At 38.9% G+C, this 23,505-nt stretch overlaps 1 protein-coding gene across 3 annotated transcripts in view; it reads right to left on the bottom strand.

Annotated features, from left to right (window-relative positions):
* Positions 1–23,505, bottom strand: part of MOCOS (molybdenum cofactor sulfurase) — a 235,268-nt gene that overhangs the window by 158,042 nt on the left and 53,721 nt on the right. Inside the window, exon 4 of one of the 3 annotated variants that reach the window (XM_075744685.1) lies at positions 14,372–14,425. The exons of the other annotated variants lie outside the window; for them this stretch is intronic. The gene's annotated coding sequence lies outside the window, so the exon portion shown is untranslated. The remainder of the gene's footprint in view (positions 1–14,371; positions 14,426–23,505) is intronic. 3 annotated transcript variants of the gene reach the window in all.

The following is a 23,505-nucleotide window of genomic DNA, read 5'->3' as shown; positions in this document are numbered from 1 at the left end:
GAGCCACATTCCTGTTTTGGCTTGAACAGCCCCAAGATTTCCCAGAAATTATGAATGGATGTTTGCTCATATGGGAAACATAATTTCTGCCTGTCAAGTCGCTCTTCATTCACTTTAAATCCTGACAACTGTGCTTCCAGTGCTCCTGGCAGTTGAGGGAGAAACTGTTCTACACATGATGGATGCAACAAGGCATAAATGACTGCTGAGGGATACTCTTGCCTTGCCTTAAAAGAGAACCTGTTGCAATCTACGACAAAGACATTAGGGAACAAGGAACAACAAAAGCATTTTAAGGAGCTCACGAGTGGCGTTTTTAGAATCATAAAATGAAAGTAGCTTAGAGGGAACTTAAAGCAACTTGAAACTTATAGCATCACAAAACCTCCATATAAATGCCATTGCTTTGCTAATTGAACAGAAAATATTAATCTAACTCAGGCCACTGCATATGTGAGAGGGAGCTAAGAGAAATATTTTGTAACTTGCTGCAATCCTTCCCATATTGTCTAAGGATCATTCTGTTCAAAACAAAATGGACGTGGAAATTACAAACTGAAAGTAATGCTGTTAAAGTGCCCCACTAGTTAATTCTGATATAAATTAAAGCTGCTATTGATTAGAAAGTTCACCCCAGAGGATGCATGTTAAGTAACCTTTCTTTTTCGCAATTTGTGCTTCCTGGCAGCAGCAAATGTCATGAAATCAAAAGTAACTAAAAAATATACCAATAACCATAATTTCCTATAATTCTTCTACATTGCATTCTCATCTTGTAGAGCTGCTAGGCAGAAAACCTGAGCCAGAAAATGTAGTAGCTGCCTTGGATTTCTCTTTTTCTCACTATCTAGCTCCTAAGAGATAGAAACCTGACCCAGGAGGCCAGGAAATCCAGATGGGAGATGGTCGGTCCATATGTGGGAATACACACCTATGTCCCATATATTCTGGGAAACATTCAGAATAGCAAATTGCTGTGAACCACTGCAACCTCACTAAAGCCAATTACAATGAGTAAGGAGCAATACTTATGAACCTGTTCCTGACTTCCCACACATGCTATCATGCATAGCAAAGCCAGGAAAAAAAAAATCAGGTCAGGGAAAGATTGTCAAAATGAACAGAGGACTACTAACACGCATAGGATATTGCCATGCACAGGATGAGATACCCTGCTCAGCTGAAACAAGATACTCAGCATCTTGTGGGAAGAGACCCACAGATAACACCTTCAAAACAGTGATAAATTTGACTTTTTAAGTTCAAGATTTTTTACATAATAAAGCCAGGAATAACAGTATGGAAAAACCTCATCATGTTTGACTTCTTTGAAGGGTTAAATGGGATAATCAACAGTTAAGAACATTTGCAAAATTCCTGTTTCTAATTCCAGGTATCAAGGACCTTAATAAAACAAAAGGAAGTAACATGTTGCAGCTGACAACTGAAATCTGCATTGTAGCTTTCGGCACTCCAGTTGACACCTACGTGTGTCGAGCTAGAAAAGTGGGAAAACTCATTCTTCTCGATTACATGTAGAAACGCAGAAATTGCCAAATTCAGACTTGGCTAACTTCACAATACTGTCCGTGCTTATGCACCAACAAAAATTTTGCTCCTCAGTACAAGATTTCTTAAATTTGGTTGTTGTTGAGGGGAGGGGTTAATTATTCTTCTTGTTATTACTGGTAAATTTGCAGTCATTGCAGCAGAACTATAGTTGTGACAACACTGATGCAATTCCTATCAGTGTATGCACGTGTAGGGGCACATGTTTTGTTACATACTCACCGCTGCATAAAAGGAAGCCCTCTACCCTTGATTAACTTTCAAGGAAAAATATGGTCTAGAATTTATTGCTGCTGGGATCCAAAAGTCCTGAAAGTGTATTCAAGCTAAAACAAAAGACTGGGTACATTCATGCATTACCTTGTACAGTGATGAAACCCTTTTGGGGAAAATGTAATTGAGTGAATAAATCTTACAGTAGACATGGATTTAACCTATAACCCTCTTGCATTAGTGAATCTAAGTGTTCTACAAATTCATCAAAATTGGAAAGCTTTATTAATGGCTGAAAAAAATATATTCCACAAAACCGAGAAATTGCAACGGCCTCTGTGTTACTCTGCAACATCACATTACAATAGGCTAGCTGTTGTGAAAATGGTCTCTTCTCAAATACAAACCAGATGGGATGTAAGCAGTAAGATCTGATCAGAGATTTAGAGATCTGCCAAAGCTGTCCGCCACAGCTCAAGTTCCAGCAGGATCAAGTCAGATTTCATACCCACAAAGCAGGAAAATGGAATTCCAAGACGTTTACCTTACAAAGGTTTTTAAGATAAAACCTACTGCCTTTTCTGCTCTGTGTACTTTTTAACTCTACCTATCATGATTTCAGTGCTATTTCTGAAGATTTGTCACACCTCTGATGCTTTGATATTAGCTTTGGTAACATCTAATATCACGAGGAGCAGAAAGAAAAGTGCAGAATATATTTGATGAATATTTATTCAGAGTTCTACGGACATTCACGATATGTTTGTCTGTACCCTTTGTACCTTGCTTTCTGCAAACATCCCAGCAAATGTACAGCAAGTATGAATGATTACAGAATGTTCTAGGAAAGTAAATACCGAACTTGTAATTGTACACTAGAAATCTGATTCTAAGGGCTGTGCTCTTAAAGCCAAAGGCAGAAGCTTAACACTCACCCTGTGTCTCATCAAAGGGTTCAAATTTTGAATTGCAAGATCTCAAAATGAACTGCTGGCAAGCATTCCATCCAACAAGGATGTCAGCAGATATTCTCTGGTGAATAACAAACCACACTGAAGAACAGTCTAATTTTTTATGGGCAATTTCCAGAATAAGAGATATGAAAGTCCTAACACAGAATTAATAATTATGTTCTTTGCCCAGCTCACTGTCACCAGCTCACTAGGAATTTGTCCAGAAATGGACACCAAAAGGCAACTTTTCTGCAGAAGCCATATTTAAAAGACAATGAAATCCCAGAGGGATGTGTGAAAGTCCATCGTACTGCAGTACATATTTTTAGCTATTACAATTTCAGATTTCATTAAGTGTTTGTTCAATGTGACAGGGCAGCAGGAGACAAGCGCTCTGGTGTATCATTTAATACTTTTTTATCATCTGTCTAGACCATCTGGCTGCAACTCAACACTGCATGCCCCTAAAACAAAGGTAGATGCATGAATTGTCAAGAGACGCTATCAAAGTAAGTTACCTATGAGTATTAGTAGAAGGAGACAGAAACAGTAACTGGTCCACTATAAAAAGCAGACGGGCTCTTTCTAAATGCTTGTGATTCAAAGATAATAAAATGTGATGGATACAAAATATTTTATAGTGTTGCTGCTTATTCACATTATAGATCTATTGGGGTCTTTTTCATTATGCATGATTTTTAAACAAGTTTTTGAAAAGGGCAAAAATTGCATACATATTTTCAAACTTATGGTTTAATTCTTATATTGCCCTACCTTTTGAAACTCTGCCATTCCCTTGCATAACAGTATCTTCATAGCAATACAGAAATAAAGGTATTGTGACAGCCTGTTGCACAAAACCTTCAGGAAAGCAAATACCTTTACTTAGCCCAAACTATTAGGTAAAACCTTGTTTTGTTGAGACTGGGCAGCCATCAATCAGGCTTTCACTCAAGATGTGTAGACGTTGTCCACTAAGCCAGTGCTCATCACATGTATTGCTGCTAGTCAGTGTAGCTCAGGGTAGCCTTGGCCACTTCTGGGTGCTCAACTCTTGCTAGTCATTAGAAAGCTGCAATCAGGCTGACAAGCAAAGGGCGAGAACTGGGAATCAGCACTCAGTGATTCACTCACCTGTCTTACAATGCTGTTTAGACCACCGCCCCACAGTAAGATTGCTGAGACTTCAGCACATTCTGGTTAGGTTCCTACAGTTAGAGGCAGGAACCTAAGAGTCCCTACTTTGCGCTCTCAAATTTTTCTGTTCTAAAAGGACCTAGCAGTATTTTTGTTCATCTTTTCATTCCTACTAGCCAAAATCAAAATAGTTATCTTTACAACAAAACAGCTCCCTCTCAGCAGAAACCAGCAGCAGTGGGATTCACTAAGTGGACAACCCCATTCCAGGGTGTTGCGCTTGCCAGGGAACTCCTGAGGTTAAAGGAGCGTTTCTGCATGTTACCATGAGCTGGGCAATTTCTGCGCACTACTGAGATCTCTCTCTAAACCATTTAGTCCTGCTGAAACAACCACCATCATTTTTAGTGTACTCACAGTACATTTTGGTTAGAGGTCCACTTATATCAAAGTGTCACATTGCTTGTAGTAATCCAGACACAAGATATTAACAAAAGAATATGAAAGATATAAAGCTCTGCTTATACTTATTGCTAAGGCACTGCTTCAAATTTATGTAGAGATGCACTACCGCTGATATCCCACCTTTGTACCACGTAAAGAACTTCATAAAGCTCTCTAAATACCTCTCTGAAAGCAGAACACCCACAATGGTTGGTTATAAAGCAGATTCTGCTGCAGTGTGTCAGTTTTTCATCTGACAGATGTTGGGCAGGTTCTCCAATTCTCTGCATAGAGCTACTGATTGATTTGTTTCTTTACTTGAAACAGGAAGGTTACTGCTTCCTCTGCTGCTGTCTTCCCCTCCTCCCTCCCATTTGGCAGCTATTACAGAAAACTCCTGCAGCAACAGCTATCACTTCAAATCCTGTCTATTTTTCACTGGAAGCAGCAGATGTACCCATAACACTTCACTAAAGTTAGCAAGGGAGTGTTGACATGACATATCTGTACTACAAGATCACTGCAGATTTATTGGGTGCTTACGCCTCGGTTCAGGAGAGTATTTAAGCATGTCTTTAACTCTTGACACTTAGCCATTGTTTTCAATTTGTCTAAAACTACATACATACCTAAAAACCTTCTTCAACTGAGACATTACATGGTAAATTCCTCACATTCATCCTCGTTTTTCGTCCACTCCCACAAATTACTCAAATGTCTTAAATGTCCTAACAATTTTATAAGCGATTCAATATTTCTTTATTCAATGTTGAACCACATCATTCATTCTTTTTGTTTAACCACAGGTCAAGCTGCAAAATGGAAGCAGACTGTCATTCCTCTCATTGCCAGCAGGCTGGCAGTAAAGGGGGAGATGGTGAGCAGACTTGTAATGGTTTTTGGCACAGCCTTTTTTGTTTCTTTCTTTCTTTGCATGAACGTCCTTTTGTGGAGGTCTTCTACAGGTAGAGAAATTCTAGGTAAGAAAAGCTACTTTGTTTATAATATTCCTTCAATTTTCAGTACAGATGTCATAAGATTTCTGTGTCTACATGTTTCTTTAAACATGACTTTCAAGGTTAATTTTTATAAAAATAATTCCACTTAACAACATCTAATAATCCTACGTTTATATTTTATATTACATTGTTAATAATAAAATATTATAATGAACATAACTTTTATATTATTGCACTTTGTAGTGTAAGTTTTTCAAAAACTCTGTTTCCATTGCCTTCATGCTTCAGCTAACATATGACTACAAGATTAACAGCTAAGGACTGAGCTTAAAAAAACCACCCAAAAAACATTTCCCAAAATCTCACTTCCTCTTACCATGAACTGGTAGTACACAGACACGCTTGGTCATTGTTGTTGTTTAATTATTTGCGTTCTTTTGATACACAAGAAGCTCTGTTCACCCACAGGATCCCACTGTGAGAGATGCTGTATGCACACAGTACAAACTAAATTCCCCAAAGAACTTCAGGATGGTTCTGATTGCCTTCCAATTCCAGAAAAGACTGCGTGCGCTGCAGAATCAGCAAGGTTTACAGCACAGCCTTGAAAAACACTTTACAACTAAGCAGACTGCATGAAGCAAAATCAAACAAAAATCTTGTTTTGCTTAGATACATGTCTGTGTGCATGCACAGAGACAAAAAATACTTTAAGAAACACATGCAAATAGAAAGAAAATTACTCCAGAATATTTGTAAAGCTTTACAAGATCTGAAAAGCTATGCAAAGGAATAGAGCTTCTATGTGCTCCCCAGACAAAGCTAATTGACCATCGATTTCAGAGAAAGAAAAAACTTACACTCTTGTGATATCTACTTTATTCAGCACATCAGATTTCATACGGACACACTGAGATCATTTGCGGCTTTATTGTCCTTATTATACTCATGAGGATTAAGCTTATTGTTATTCTTAGATATTGCTCAGCAACATTACAAAGGAAGAGAAAAAACCTATACATCTGCCACAAAGTGTCATTCCTTTATGATCAACAGAGATGCTATTATTTCACTCTGAATGAGAAACCAAACAGAGGTTTGCTTTTAAGTCATGATACATAGGTATCCTTTGCTATTCTTAGAAAGCTACAATCTGAAGTACTTCCACAGGCTAAACTCTTTGCCTTTTCACTGCATGGGTGGTAATATTTAGGCATTTATGCTATTAAGAGTCATATGCCAGATCCTCCAAATTGACACTCTTGCTTGCAATTTCACTAAGTTTGTGCCAAATAAAGACTGCTAAGATAATAAAAAGTTGGCAAGTGCAAGCATTTATTTCTCTTAGGTTTGTCCCAAACAAATTACTGGTATTATTTAATTTCAAACATTTATTTCCATGAAGTCTTTTGAAGAATAAACAAAAAACCAAACAAACAAATAAATAAATCACTGCTTGGAATCCCTCTGAGCTTGAACTAAAGTACATTTACACAACTTACCATAACATTCCAAGGCGTGCCTGTTTCTATCTGTCCACAGGGGCAAAGTTTCTAATTAACACATCTTCCTTAGCCTGCTCTCCTCTGCCTTTGGCATGACTCCCTTGTCCCACTCCCCACTATTCCAAATTCTACTGCAAGAAACAGTTTTCTCCTTCAGCACTTTGACCAACTCATTGCCCCTGAATAGCTCTTCCCCGTCTTGACTGAACCAAAAAGGGTATTTTGTTCTCAAGGCTCATTGTGGTCTTGTTACTTAACACTTCCTGTCCACTGCCAAAGTTTTGACTCTTGTCTCTGTGCCACAAACCTCACCATTTTCTCCTGTATTTTCAAATAGTTCCATTTCTGCTCTAGAAAAAGCTTGTAGTAAATATCCATTAGCAGAATATCCACTTATGGATATTTGATTACAAGTCCCTCTTGTTGCGTTCCACCCCCGCCACTCTCCGGAATAAATATTCTTTCAGCAAGAGGGACACTGGTACTGGTACTTCTCATGTTCTCTCTCGTCTACTGGGTCTACTGTGCTCCCTTAAACATCTGTGCCCACCTGTGGTCTCTTCTCTTAAACCTAGATAATAAATTTTCTAGGAAAAAGACTACCTTCCCCAGACACCACCTAACACAACAAGTACCACAGTATGCATCAGGTATTTTATGCACTATCAGAGCACGAATAAAAACACATGTATGGTAAACATTTGTACCCTAAATGTTTTAATGAAATCCAAAATGCACATAAAACATGAATATTTTGGATGTCTGCTTTGGCAGCACCTCTGAAATTCAGGCTAAAGCAACATACTGCTAGCACTTACTGATGTTGATAACACATTTAACTGTTTTTTAAGCAATAACTGATTACATTTTAAACTGAGTTGACGTTAACTGATAATTATTTTGTTTAAGAAGTGATTCACCCAAAAAATCACATAGAGGATGTGTGAAAACGTAGATCTCCTTTCTTCAAATTACTAGATAAAGCCTGCTTCTGTCAGTAGTAGAATCTGAAATGTTTCACAATCAGCGTGATGCTAAATAGGTCCTTACTAGTACCCACAAAAGAAAGTAAAACTTTTTTATGTGAAAGCTACCCAGAGACCTCTAATATTTTTTAAAGCATGAAACTTAGCTACATCATCTACTCTTTGCTCTCAATATCAGAAAGCAAGAGAGTATACTAATGGGCACAGACAGAAACTATTAAGATAAATTATTATAAAAGAATTCAACATTAATAAAACAGGAATAACTCACCAAAAACACACATAAACACACAAAAGGAAAAGGTTCAATAAAGAAGCTTCATTTTGAGATTAGAGCTTAGTGGTTTCAAGTGATGCATTATTTTCTTTGGAAGTAACAAATTGTACTGCTAAAATAAGACATCCAAAGGGAAAAAGAGGCTTACTACTGATAAATTATTGCAATATAAAAGCAACCAGATTAAAAGAATACTCCATTAAAAGATACACTTTCTTTCTGCTAAGACAAAAATGCCATCAGAAGAAACATTCTGCAGTACACAAAACCTCATCTCTTCCAAGAAGCCTCTGAAATGCTAAGCTATTATTTCTAGATACCAAATGTAATTAAAGTGCAACCACTTTAAGTGCAGTCTAAGCTGGATTAATCAATAATGCATCAACTCCATGCTCAAAATAGCTGGTCACTGTCATCGGGGATTAGCAGGTATCACATCTAGGAAAAAGTGAGCACAGAACACTTAAAATTCCCAAATATATGACGGACCAAACTTCACAGCCTTTACACATTCCAGGGTCAGGCAAGTTGCCTAGAAGAATGTGGTGGGTTGACCCTGGCTGAGGGCCAGGTGCCCACCAGAGCCGCTCTATCACTCCCCTCTTTCATTAGACAGGGGAGAAAAGGTACAATGAAAAAAAAAAAAAACTTACGGGTCGAGATAAGGACAGGGAGAGGTCATTCTCTAATTATCATCGCGAGCAAAACAGACCGAACTTAGAGAGGGAATTCATCTTATTTATTACTAAGCAAAACAGAGTAGAGGAATGAGAAATAAAACCAAATCTTAAAACACCTCCCCCCACCCCTCCCATCTTCCCGGGCTCAACTTCACTCCCGGCTTCAACCTCCGCCCCGCCCAGTGGCACAGGGGGACGGGGAGTGGGGGTTACGGTCAGTTCCTCACGCGGTGTTTCTGCCGCTTCTTCATCCTCAGGGGGAGGACTCCTCTCATCGTTCCCCCGCTCCAGCATGGAGTCCCTCTCACGGGAGACAGTCCTTCACAGCCTTCTCCAACGTGAGTCTCCTCCACGGGGTGCAGACCTTCAGGAGCAAACTGCTCCAGCGTGGGTCCCCCACGGGGTCACAAGTCCTGTCAGCAAACCTGCTCTGGCGTGGGCTCCTCTCTCCACGGATCCACAGGTCCTGCCAGGAGCTTGCTCCAGCGCGGGCTTCCCACGGGGTCACAGCCTCCTTCAGGTGCCTCCACCTGCTCCGGCGTGGGGTCCTCAACGGGCTGCAGGTGGAATCTCTACACCCCCTCATCCTCCCTCCATGGGCTGCAGGGGAACAGCCTGCTTCACCATGGTCTTCACCACGGGCTGCAGGGGGATCTTGCTCCGGCGCCTGGAGCACCTCCTCCCCCTCCTTCTTCACTGACCTTGGTGTCTGCAGATGTTCTTACATCTTCTCACTCCCCTCTCTGGCTGCAAAAGCGCTCTCTAACTGTTTTTCTCTTTCTTAAATATGTTATCACAGAGGCGCTGATGGGCTTGGCCTTGGCCAGCGGCGGGTCCGTCTTGGAGCTGGCTGGCATTGGCTCTGTCAGACACAGGGGAAGCTTCTAGCAGCTTCTCACAGAAGCCACCCCTGTAGCCCCCCCGCTACCAAAACCTTGCCACGCAAAACCAACACAGAGAATAACAGAGCACTTTGTTGCTGAGTGAGGCTAAGGTAGTTCTGCAGATATAAGTAGTTAACCAGCTCCTACCACCGGGAGCTTGGTTAGCTCAATAAAGTTTTAGTAATCAAGTAACATTCCTTTCCAGATGATCTGGTCTAGTGGAGTGTGTCCCTGCCCATGGCAGGGGGGTTGGAACTAGATGGTCTTTAAGATCCCTTCCAACCCAAACCAGTCTATGATTTTATGATATACATATACAAAAGGGAATACGAGCCAGCACCATACCCCAGCAGCCAGGGTGGCAAGCAGTGTCCAGGGCTGGATTACCAGAAGCACAGCCCATCATCCTCCTCCACTAAGCGATCAATAGACCGCCTCAGTCCTACTACAGTTTTGGGCCCCCAGCGCAGGAAGGACGATGATCCAATACAGCTAGTGCCCCACAGGGAGAGGTTTTTAGCCTATGAAAGTGAAGGCTTTGGGAGGATCTAATAGTAGCCTTCTACTACCTGTGAGGAGGTCATCAAGAGGAGGTCAGGCTCTTCACAGTGGTGCAGCAGGAGGATGTGGGGCAAAAGATATCAAATCAAATGAGAGAGGATCCAACTGGATAGAAGAAAAAAAATTTTCACCATGAGGATAGTAAAGCAATAAAATTGGCTGTTGAGAGGGATTGTGCAGTCCAGAGTTCTTGGAGGTTTTCAAACAGGTATGGCTTTCAAAAAATGGATAAAGCCCTGGGCAACCTGGTTTTATACCTGACCCAGCTTCAAGCAGGAGGTTGGACTAGAGGCCTCCTGAGATCTCTTCCCAGCTGAACTAACCTGTGCTCTTATGATTCTAATAAAAAGTCAGCATAAGGTTTCTTCTTTTCCTCCTTATCTCTTCCTCCTCAGTACAGATCCCATTCTTTTCACCAGGTACCAAACACCTTCTCCTTCCATTCTTCACGTAAGGTTCTCTAAAGCACAAGGGATGACCGATATCTTTGGCTGTTTTATTTTGCACTTTACAGAAACAAGAAAGCAAGAAGTAGAGCAAAAATGCCTCCCAAAGGAGACACTGCTTTCCTCTTTGCCAGTGTGAAAACTGGTTTGATATATGCCATACAACAAGAAAAATAAAAATGGTTAAGTCTTAAATAATTAAGAACCTGAAATCTGGCTACTAACTCCAACTGGATGTGCTGCTGGTTTGGTTTTTTTTTCAAGCTGACTGATGGTGCAAGCATGCAAGACAATTTCAATATTTAGAAAAAGACTGGTCAGATTCTTGCCATCCACTCACATTTATGCTTGCTATGAAGAAAGCATAATAATTCAGAGCAGAACAGATAATTTTACTTGCAATTCATTATTAGCAAAGGGAATAATAAATTGTGTTCATGCAGGGGGGAGAAGAACTTGTGGACAAAGAGCTGGAATGACTTAGAAAAGCTTAAAGTCCCTGGCACCATGGGTATGGCCAAACCGCTTGTCTAAAAATATTTAGATTACTGGAATATAAAAGAAGTTAGAAATTAAAACCAAAACCAAAACCCAAACACTCCCTTGCTGTTGTTCTTTGTGTTTGTGTCATTAAAAAAATAAAGCCTGCTTAAAAAAAAAAATCAGTTCTGAACAGTAGTTAAACATGTGCCTAGTTTTAAATGTGGGCTTGTGCCTACTGAAGCAGAGGCTTGAGATTTTAACTGATGCATATGTGTTATCCAAGATAGCAACAGATAACAGGAATTATTTTCTGGAGTTGAGGCCTGACACCATTTATCAGAAGGGAAGTTTAAGCAGGCTAATAGCAGCTCATTAAAATCCGTCCATATCTGTGTAGGTCTTTTTGGCATCTACCTGCAAGTCCTGCAGGAGAAAAGAGAAGGCAGAGAAAGGGCCAGTGGCTCTAGTCTTCCACTGGTGCCTTGCAAAACAGAGCATTTAAAGTCATAATTCACTATCTATCCACCTCCTTCCTTTCTGATGGTTTCAGCTCTGTCTGCCAAGTACAAAATCCAAGGCAAAGAGTTTGGAATGAAGTTTTCTATGGCCTGAAGTTCACGTGTGAGTATATCTTTATTCACCAGTCAGTCCTTCAGAGGAAATCATTGTTTGAACTAATAAAACAATGAAGAAAATCTGGTACCAATCTGTATTTTGGATCATAGCTTTTTAATGTATTTTTTCTGTTTCCTAGAATTCATTGTATCACCTTTGTGTATGAGTATTAGATTTATGCTTGCAAAAATTTGAATCCAGATATGAAAATCATGGAAATTTTGCATGTGCAAGATGAGGAGTTCTGGTACCAAATGAATTTTTAAATACAGACCATTACAGATTTGCAGAAGCCAGAAGGGCTTATATCAGTCTCTGATACACAATTTTTATATTTTTAACCATTATCCAAGGGAAAAAAAAATGATGTTTTTACTACATTTTGCATAGGTTTTTGTGAAGCAGCTTGTCAGTAGGCAGGATTGACTGAATTGGCTTGTTGCTGCTCAAACAAACAGAATACACTTGGCTGATTTTAACTCCTAATACCACTCCAAAATTTCCTGGCTAATTATACTTTTGTAAATGTAGAAGACCCACATGCAGAGTTCTAAACACATTAAGTTGCAGTTTAATTGCACTGATGGCTTATTGATTAGGGAAATGTTTTACACATACAAAACCAGCAGAAAAACTGTATCTGCATGTAGGAGAGAGTCCTACAAGAAATATTGTATGTTCTTTCAATATAACTAAGAGGGAAGCAGCCAAGAAAATAGCAAGCTATATTAAGGAAAACATTACAAGAGATGGCACATCATGAAAAGATTTTTTTGAAAAAATGTCTAGAGCAAACACCACATATTGTTAATCTCCCAGTCAGCTCCAGTTTATAGCTCAGACTGTTGTACAATCAGTAGGAAAAAACACTTTGATCAAGGAATGTACTTTTTATTTAAGGAATTCAATCAGTGAAGTATTTACATGTGTTTAAACATGTCAGTTTTCAGACTCATAAATTTTATCTAAGTAAGTGCATGATCACTATAGATGGGAATCATATGGGTCCAGTCCTCAGATAGAGCAAGTCAAGCACAAGCTGTTGAAAATAATCCCCACTGAAAGCAGGCACTGACATCAGTTTAGGATGTGGCTTTGGTTTGCATGGGTAAGCAAGAGGCAGAGGGATTCTGCAAGCATCCTTGTTACGAGAATGATTTATGAAATGGCCCCATTAGTACAAGGTAAGCTGTGTCTTCTCAGCTTGGAGAAAGTTTGACTTAAGAAGATAGTTTAACTGTATAAATTTTTACATTTTGATTATATTATTTATCTTTTGATGAAGTCAAAGAAATTTTCTACACTTACAGAGACATCTTGACATTACAATAAATTCCAAAACACTAAAAGCGTCCCTTGATTTCACCTTGAGATGGAGTGGGTAAACCACTAAACATTTCTCCAGGGGCTGTGGGAGCTGGACTTGCTGGGACATACAGGAATATAGGTTCTCACAGAAAAGTTCAGCACAGAGAAGCAACATCTCTTTCTTTAGCAACTTTGGCTGTGTAGTGGATATCAAAGATGCGTGCTGTTTTAAAAAGGTGGTGTTAACGCAACCAAAAGTATGTGTTAACAATAACATGCTTTGGATAGTAACATGTTAAAAGTTTAAAATTATGAAGCCCTATTCCACTGTCTTCTATTGTAGCCTACCCATAATCAGCACCTCTACTTACCCATGTTTAACTAATTGGTAGTCCTATTCAGAAATGTCAGCAAGAAATATGATTACTTGAAAGGAAGCACATTTGTATAACATTAAATCAACAGCTAATTAATGTAGCAAATAACCATCGCATTTTCATTATAATCATGTAATCATTCTAAGTGTATTGGTTATAGCAACAGACAATTTTATTACACAGATATATCTCTGGTTTGATTATGTTGTTAAAACATAACTATAGGGCTGGCTGTTTCATGTATTAGAATATTCAACAGCCTAATATCATGTTCTTCCACCTGTTCGGGTTATGATATTCATTTGGTTGAGCTTTAAGATGTACCCCTAGAATTATCATGAGCATTAGCCGATAAAGGAAGAGAACAAGACATATTGATGGAAGACAGAGTAATGCAGTACCACAGCATGCTCATGCATAATACAGACACCCATTTATTTCCCTCAAGTAATAATAAAAAGGTTCATAAAGATGCTAAGCTTTGCTGTTGTGCCTGTAGAGCCAATTTTAACACATGTATATGTAGCCGAAAGGGTCCGGCAAAACTTCCACAGCAACCAAACAGGTCAAACCATTAAGAATCCAAGAGATGACTACTTTGTCATGTATAGGCAATCTACTCCAAAAGAACAAGCTATGGACTTGCCTCCTTATAGTACTGACCAGCACCGAGACCCATTGTATTGCCTGGTAAACCTATTTTACTTGTCCAGAACATCAGGACTATTTAAACTTACATCAAAATATCTCCATTCCTCCAAGTTGATCAGAACTGTGGGCATCTACCCATTACCTGCTCCCTCTCCAGAGGGATACACCATTCCCCTGCTATTCAGCAGTGGTATTAGCCACAACACAGAATGGCACCCACGCTCCCAAGCAAGAGAGAAAACGCAAATCACGTTTTCAGCCTGCCCAGGCTCCCAAAGCAATGCAGCCATGGGAGGAAATGTTCCTACTGAGAGCAAATGTACCTTTCACATCACAGTGCTGCTTCCATTTCCTTGGTACTGTCTGGAACTCTAGCCCTAGAAGCATCAATAAGGTGATCAGGAGTTAAACAGATTAGAAGAAGCCTTCTTAGGTCTTAGAAAACTGGAGTGAAATATAGCTAAATCTGTCAATACAAATCAAGCATTTGACCACAATGCATTTTCTCCTCAAAGTCTGTTTACCAGCTATTCCTGACTTTGCTCACGAGAAGCTTTTTGCAAGTAATTGCTGCATACTTTATGTGAACAAATTTCTGTCAATGGCAAAAATTCTCTTTACTGTTTTATAAAATCTTTGACTGTTCTTTACTCATGGTGTTAAGATCAGTCACCTGAGCCACCACAGTGGCTCTAAACTTCTAAAAAAGAAAAGAACCAGCTAGTTAAGCAAAATATAATTCGGGTCTACGACCTTGTCTGTGGACATATTGCTGTGTTTACATGGGGTGACCACCATTTGTACAAAAAGAAGAACCCACAACATCTTCCCTGTTGGCAAATGCCTAGCCATTAAATACTTGGTAGAAATACAAGTAGGTAGGTTCATTTCTGATGGAGCATTGTCAGGGACCCTCAAGATTTCTTCAGTTCTTGCCAGAGAGCCCAAGGGTCTAGAAGCCATGGTGAAGTGAGAGCCTCAGAACCTGATCTCCTGCATTGAAATTCACTTTCAAGATGCTGAAACAAAAAGCACAAGCTTTCTTTTTTTTTTTTTTTTTTTTTTTTTTTCCCCCCAAGCACCTAATTACATTTCCTGCACTTACAATTCCAAAACATTCTGCTTTTGGAGAACTCAGCTAGTCACCCAGTGTCAGATTCATGACAGGCAGCATTTCTACTGCCTTTGAACAAAGAACCAAGGGCAAGAACAAAAAGGCAAAATAAAGGTAGAAACACTATAGAATGGTCATCAACACCCTTTCCATGGTGCTGCCTTTCTCTCCTGCCAACATGAATTTCCAGGCTATTAGGAAATAATTCTCCCTACTGTTGACCCACGGTTTTCATGCTTCTGCCAGACGAAAATTTTCTTCTGGGCAAACAGAATCAATTCAACTCATAATGACCACTAAAAAGACAGCAAAAAAGAATGAGACTGTATGGGAAAAAGAGAAACAAACAACAACAAAAAATGCTCATTACTTGCTGTGATTGTGATTAAGTGACACATCACTACACACTGGATTGAGTAGACACAGGATATTCAGCACAGAGAGAGAGGTCAATATCTGTCCAAACTAATTTTCATTTGACATGAGACAGTGGGATTGAATTGTCAGGTACCTAACATTATTACAGACACTTTGTAGTCATACCTACCAGGTAAGCTGTTCCAATGAAGAAGCTCACTTCAAAATCAACTGCCAGTTACCTTGCCATTTACCAAGGATTTTGGAGATGCCTGTGCCAAGGTTCTTGGAAACCAACTCATTCATTTATGTATGAATGATATCACTGAACACAAAAAGATATTATTAAAATTTTAAAACACTGGCCCAAGATTTCCTGAGCCAGACGTCACAGGATGCTGGGAAAGTATAGAAGAATGAAAGCATCACAAGATGATTCCCTTATTCTTCCCTAGATGTCTGCTATTGATACTGAGCTAATGCCTTATGCTGAAGTTAAAGTGTTAGTCTGGGACTCAGACAATCAAATTTTGGTCAAATGGTACAACTTTCATTTCCTATGCACCTCTGAACAAACCCCATGCTCTCTTTGCTTTCCCCCAAACATACCTAGAAACTACTCATTTATCAGTATCATACTCTCTATCTGATGAGTAGAAAGTAGAATACATCTCTTTAATAAGTTTACAGTAGCAAAGCTCCCATCTCCAAATCTAAGCATTACAGATCTGTGGCTGTAATACAAACCATTGCCACCTTCTATATATTTTTAAGCAACCACATTTTAAGCCCCAAGTAAATATAAAATTCTAGTGCAAAGTGGGCCCAATCTGAAAAGTTTCGTCTCAATTGTATGTCCCTAAGATGGGAATCTGCAGACAACTTTCTTTTTTTTATCTATTCTACATATATTATTTACCAAAGTGTAGGTCTCGTCTCATTAATGTTCAGTTTTGGTGGAGACATTTCCAACACATATCTTAACATGATATCTCAACATTTGTAAGACTCAGTATACTTTATACTGCTACAAGATTATCATTAGTATAAATAAACTATTTTTCTCCTACCAAGGTGCTCCCAGATCTAAGGAAACACTTTGAAACCTGAAAAAAATATATTGGGACCAATACTGTTTAACACCTTCATCAACAATCTGGAGAATGGGATGGAATGCACCTTCAGCAAAGCTTATGAATGATATCATAGTAGTATGTGATATGTCAGAGGGCAGAGCTACTGTTCAAAGGCACCTTGACAGGCTGAGGAAACAGGCTGACAAAGCTCACAAAGTTCAGAGATAAATAAGTTTTGCTCCTGAGATGGAACAACATGGTGCATCAGCTCAGACTGAGGACCAACTGACTAGACAGTAGCTCTGCAGAAAACAACCCGGTCCTGGTAGAAAAGTTGAATGTGAGCAACCAGTGCACTCATGTGGCAAAGAATGCCGACCACATACTGGGCAGTACTAATAATAGCATGGAGAGCAGGTCCAGTGATTATTCCTATTGCCCAGCACTCAAAAGGTGTCTGGAAGGCTGTGTCCAGTTTTGCATCTTCAAGTATAAGAAAGATCTGCAAATTGGAGTGATTTCAGCAGTGGCCCACTAAAATGATGAGGAGGTAGAAGCACATGCCCTATGAAGACAGACTGAAGGATGGTGTTTGCTCAGCCTGGAGAAGAGGAAGCTTCAGGGGACCTCATTACTGTCCTCAGTTATCAAAGAGAGGGGAGTAGATAAGAAAAAGCCAGACTCTTCTCAGACATACACAGTCAAAAGATAAGAGCGAACAATCGCAGCTGCAGCAAGGAAAATTCTGATCAAACATAAAGAAGAAAGTTTTCCCAATGAGCGCAGTCAATCACCTGGTTTCGTGGAGAGGCTGTGTAATCTCCATCCTTGGAGATACTCAAAACTCAACTGGACACAGCCCTGAGCAACCTGACCTAGTTTTGAATCTATCCCTGTTTGGAGACCCAATAGACTCCAGAAGTCCCTTCCAACCTGAATTATTGTACAACTCTGTATTGCAAAAGTGAAACTATGCAAAATCATTATGAAATGCTTTAAGGAGGCAGGACAGTTCTATTGCTTTTTAGAAAAGCAATTGAAACTGAACACACTTCTGGAAGGCAGAGGAAAGGAAGAATAATTTGGGATTCCCACAACACTTTAAAAGAGATGGAAGAATAAAAAAACCAAAGAGATGTTTGAGAAGAAACAAGTTACAAAACCATTGGGGCTACAACAACAGAATTTCTGCCAACCAACAACCTCTGAGTAGTAGACAACTAAGAGGACTCAAGAGTCAAATGAATGGGGGAGGCTTACAGAAAACCAGTTCCTTCTGCGCTAAGGGCTTTAAAAGTCAACAGGGTCAGTTTAAAATTGATCCATTGTCATTTTATAGGCAGTGAGTGAAAAGACCGCTGGGTGGATGTAATGTGATCACAGCTGTTCAGTCCCATGAGCAGCATGGGGCTGCATTCTGCAATAGGGGAAGCAGCAGGCAGCCTCTTGCTGGAAGCCCTACTAAGAGAAAATTGCCACTGTTGATCCTCATGCCGCTGTTGAATTTGATGGGAATTTTTACTGCATAAATGACTGCAGGATCATAGCCTACATTAAAACAGTATAAACATAAAGAAACACGTTTTAACTTCAGAAGCATATGGCTCCCAGTGGTTTCTAACCAACAAGAGCACTGTGTCAAAGGGCAAATTTGGCTCCCAGCTTACTGTTGCATTACCTAGTTGCTGTTATGAACAGGAGGAAACAAAAAAAAAAAGACAGGAAAAGACATATGCAGTCATGCATATACATCTGACTCAGTGATGACCTTTTATTCTGATAAATTGCTGATTTTTCAAATATTGGAAACAATGTATTTATCACATGGAAACTGACTGATGTGTCGGCAACGTCCTTTTAAAAAACCTTTGTGCCAGCCAAATGTCAAAGTCTGTTATTTCATGTTAAATGGATTTATCCAATTCTCTTGCAAGTCAGTGCAGAGCCTGACCTTAGGTAGGAACTGCAATAAGGATGCCTGTGCAGGAAACCTGAGAAGAAGCATGTAACTAGTCAAGTACCAAAAGTACATTAAATTCACAACTATCCTGCACAACACAAACACGTAGATAAATCTCTAATGAATATTCTACTGATATCCTACTTTAGTGAGCATTCTAGGGAGTAAAGCACTTTGCTGCTGCTTTTCTTGTTTGCAGCAATGGAAAGGAGAAGACTATCAATGTTGGCCCATGCAACACACACTTTGAAGGAGGTTCAACTAAATGCATAGTACTAGGCTGTGCTGGAGCTTCCCTTGATGTATCTAGGCATCTGATTAATGGAACATTTACTCTCTTCCTACATGGAAATTTGAAATTAACTTTTCTTAGGTCCTGTTTCAATATGAAAAAAGGTGACAGTTCTTGTCACACTTCTTTAGACATATTGTTCTGACATTGGAGTAGAATGAAAAAGAAAAGAAATGAGAGATTTTGCTGTTCATCAGATTATTTTTTTTTGCCCCTCTGGTGTCTGTTCCATCACTATCCTTGAGGGAAAACATCTGTTACCTGACCTGTTCTTCCTTCCTTCCTTAGATCCTGTTCCCCTCTGGAATATCCTTCCTTTTGCTGCACTGGCATTTTAGATGCCCTTTATTGTCTCTCTCAATATGTTCAGGTTTTACCCTACACAGTCTTCTTTTTCACTTTCATTCTAAAGAAATACAAATTAAGAGCAGTGGAATGTCGTCTTAGGGACAAGATCTACATTTTTTTTCTAGTCAGCTGAAGGATTTCTATTGGCTCCTAGAGATTTCATGTACATACACTGTATGCAAGTTGTACATTTCTTGTTTGCAAAAAGAGCTCATTCAACCCTTTACCTAGGCACATATTTACAGATACTTTCCTCTATTTTTGACCCAAGCTTAAAACCTCCTCCACCAATAATCACAAAAGTTGAAATAAGGGACCAAACTGTAAGACTGCTTTCTTTAAATCCAAAATATAAGGAAGATAGATATGTGAACAAGTATCTTTGATAACCAAGAACCTGGGACTGAAGATCTAAAAAAAAAACCCCTAATAATGATTTTTACTCTTATGATGGATTTTAATTCTAAGGTACAGCTGTATAAAGTCCTTCAAAGTGATTAAAAGTTGTTCTTCCCAATCAAAAATATTAATAAATTGTGTTAATTATATTTTGCCACCAGCATTGATAGATATCCTAGTCAAATCTAAAGGCTCAGTCATTTTGCTTCAAAGCTGTAACGTTCTTATATTGTGTAATCAATTTGACTTGCTTGTAGATAATTAAATACTAGCAAGTGACGAAAACTAGACAAGATGTATTGATTTCAATTGGATAAAAACTCAGACACCTTCTCTGTGATTGTTCAATATGTAAAAACCTCTCAGAACACCACCACTGTCTTGCAGCTTGAAAATTATGGTAAATGGTTAAGCTGAGGTCAAGGTGGATATGTGTATAAATCCTTCTCTCTTTGGAAAAAGACCGTATTCCTATAAATAATTGCAAGGCGACATCTGACTATTAAATCAATAAGAATGGTGGCACTGACTTCTGCCCAAGTGCCAGATTAAAAAATCACTGAAGTTCATGGCACTGACATCAGGCATCTTTTATTAACCCCCAAATTAATGAAATCTCTAAATCCCTATTTGGATCATCCTGAAAAGTGAGCTCACTGCAGGTGTGAAAAACCAATTGCTTCTAACTGAAAACACTACCTGTAACACCGAACTCTTATTGCCAGCTCAGTAAAAAAAAAAAAAAAAATCAAGAACTTTTCAACATCTAATACTCCTATCACCAGCAATTAGACTTCAATGTTCCACGAAGATGGAGATGTATCTGTTCCTTGCACTAACAGATCACTGCATTGCTATAAATAAATAAGCAACTGCACATACAAATAAAATGAAATCTCAAGACACAGGCAAGTCACAAAGTTAGCTCTTCAAATTTCAAAGCTATTTCATCTTCTTTTTGTTACCCAGGCAATGAATTACATATATACTGGTTGTGACTGAACATTAAGTTGAAAATCACTATTCCCAAATACAGCAGAACTAAAAATTCTTTTGAGGAAATGGAAGTCATGTGTCATTCTAAGTGGACATGTCCACATAGTGTTTAAAAGATGTTTTTAATTCCAGTTAAAATAACAGCAATCCTCTTCAGGTGTCAAAAGACGCTGACTACTAACAGCTGCTGATGCAACAGGAAAAAATGTGATTTTCACGACATGTAATTTGAACACCATGTCAAGCACAAACTATAAAACCTATCTCATGTAAATTGACCTGATTAGAAAGATTTTAATGAATATATATCTTCTTCATTTACAAAGATGACAACTTTTGACCTCTTACTTTTCTGCCCAAGTCCAATTCAAATTGGACTGAAATTCAAAAATGACTTATTCCCCTTTCTCAGCCAATGTCCTCCGTCTATCTTGACAGATTCCATCATGCTACCCAGAGAGAGACTTCCAGCAGTTTCTTAGAAATACAACAAGAGAAAATCTTACTGCTCATAGTTGGTTTAGGGGGAAAATATTTCCTAAGAATGCACTGTGATCTGTCATCTTCCATGTGAAGGAAAGGGCTACGGTGTTCTTGGGGTCTTAAATAATGGTTTCAGGGTGTGTGAGAAACCGGACTGAAAGAACTTTTGTCTCAAAGATCGCTTTGCTCAAGCGGGAAACTCCTTCAACTACTGAGTGCGATAAGGGCAATTGCCGGGTCGTAAGGACGATTGCCGGGTCGTCGAGACTTTCAACCTTCGAAAAACGCCTTGCATTTTTCTACTTTTTTACTCCTTTATTAAAAAGCAAATCAAGTCAAGCCTCAAGTCTCACAAAGGCACATTGTATCAGAGAAAAGAAAGTTGTGATGATCTCCAAGGCACTACGAAAAACAAGTTTTGCCACAGAATGCCACAGGGCTTTCAATGGTCACATTTTTTTTTTTTCCTCCTGTCAACAGCCATTTGCAGATAGCCTTACTAAATCAAGAAGCTTTCCCCAACTTTCAGAATATACTAATTCTTCAACAACAGACACAGAGCATCCTTCCTGGTGAAAAAGATTCTTTGCTGACGGCCATATGAAAACAACATTAATTCATTTATTTCAGAGGACTGACTTTCAGCATTATGATATATTTCTATATACACTCCTTATTGTAATTCAAAGAAAAAACTTAGAAAAAAGAACTGCTATAAAATCTGGCTTCTTTTGCCAAAGGGGGAAAAAACATGCATGGCTTAAGTAGGTGATCTGAGACTTTGACCTTTTCAGTAAATTTACAAGCTGCTTTGCCCATTCCACTGTTTCATCTGGCACATATTTGTATCAGTGTGGGTTAAGGCACCCTAGCTTAAACTGAGTATTATCTTGCTCCATATGCATTTTTATTGATTTCAGTGGGAGCTATTAGTGGAAGCAAACAGTACAAAACAAGTGTCAAGGTCTCCGAGGTGCCTCCCTATCTTAGAAAACAAGTTTTTATAAATGCGTGTGTGTTCCATGGGAGTATCTTCACTATCCTTTTAGAAGTTTTAGTATATTCCAGTCCACGCCACAGTTCCTTTGCATCTCAGATACCGACTCATATCCTGTAAATTCAACTTTCTTTGCCACTATTTAACTGCCTACATTGAAAACAAACAAAAATGTAGACTATACTTTTTTGCATACATCCTTTCTTTCTCGCATATGCACGTGCCAGTTTTCCTCAACTGACTGAACAATCTCTTTTGATTAAAATCTCCCATTTATATATGCTAGCAGAAGTGCAGCATATGTCAGTTATTTTCATGTATCTCAAACCTTTTTGAGTCACTCACTCCAAATTACAGATCTTTATTCTGTAGAAGGAAAATCTGCTCTTCATCTCTGGGTGCAGAGCCTTTACAACATAAATAAAGACATGAAAATGCTGTGCCTATCAGAAGTCTACTATGACAGGAGCTCATTCTACCAATTAAACTCAGAAAATTGTCTCAAGCAAACAAGATCTGTTTTCCATGAAATAATGTTGATTTGCATTAATAAAGTTGCTAGCCTTTAATACTTTACTGGTTGAATCCTTCATGTGTATCTCAGTACAGATGTCAAGCTGACTGGTATAAAGTTACTTGAACTTCACAGGAGAATGAATACTTTTGAATTGTATAAAGTCTGGGCATTGTAAATGACACATTTGGAGTCCCCCAACAAGCTACATAAATGTCAGAATGGTACTGTACGTATTTTCCTCTTCAATAAGTTATTAGGTTCACTTTTTCTTTTTCTCTATCCAAGCCATCTGTGTGTTGGAGAAATTAGTTCCAAATGTGTGTAATTTAAAATCCATCATTTTTCACAATGTGTGCAATCAGACTTGAATTATTTAGAAATTATCAATGCAAGCTGCCTCACTTAACCCTTTGAAGGGAAAGAACATGGAAGGAGAAAAAAGTATATCCAGGCAGTGGACTAAGTAAATGAAATTAAGGTACACGGTGACAAAACCCTGATCTCACCTCATTGCCAAGACCAAAATGCCCAGGTTACAGAGACAACGCAAATTATCTCACAAAGGAGCCATTGCTATTTGCAGCGTGGCTGTCAATTATTAACTTGTATTGCTAGGTTTTCAGAGATAGTTCCCAACTAACTGTGTACCCTTCCCTCAACACAAGTGGAATAAAGAACAAAAAGGACCAAAAAAGGGCTGTTCTAGACCATTGGTTTTTTCCCCTCTTAGGAGCTGTAAAAAAAAGTTGTAATGCATTTCAGTGGCAAAAGTAACAAGACTGATCCTCCCAGTCAGCATCTCTGTAAACTAGCAAACTTCTTAAAGCCAATGAATTTATACATATACAGGAAACTGGGCACAAGTCCCCATCTTTTTTTTCTTTTTTTTTTTTTTTTTGAGGCATAGAAAGGGCACAA

The sequence above is a fragment of the Balearica regulorum genome, chromosome 2, assembly GCF_011004875.1.
Source record: "Balearica regulorum gibbericeps isolate bBalReg1 chromosome 2, bBalReg1.pri, whole genome shotgun sequence".
NCBI classification, from domain to species: domain Eukaryota; kingdom Metazoa; phylum Chordata; class Aves; order Gruiformes; family Gruidae; genus Balearica; species Balearica regulorum.
This window is presented reverse-complemented; position numbering and strand designations above follow the sequence as displayed.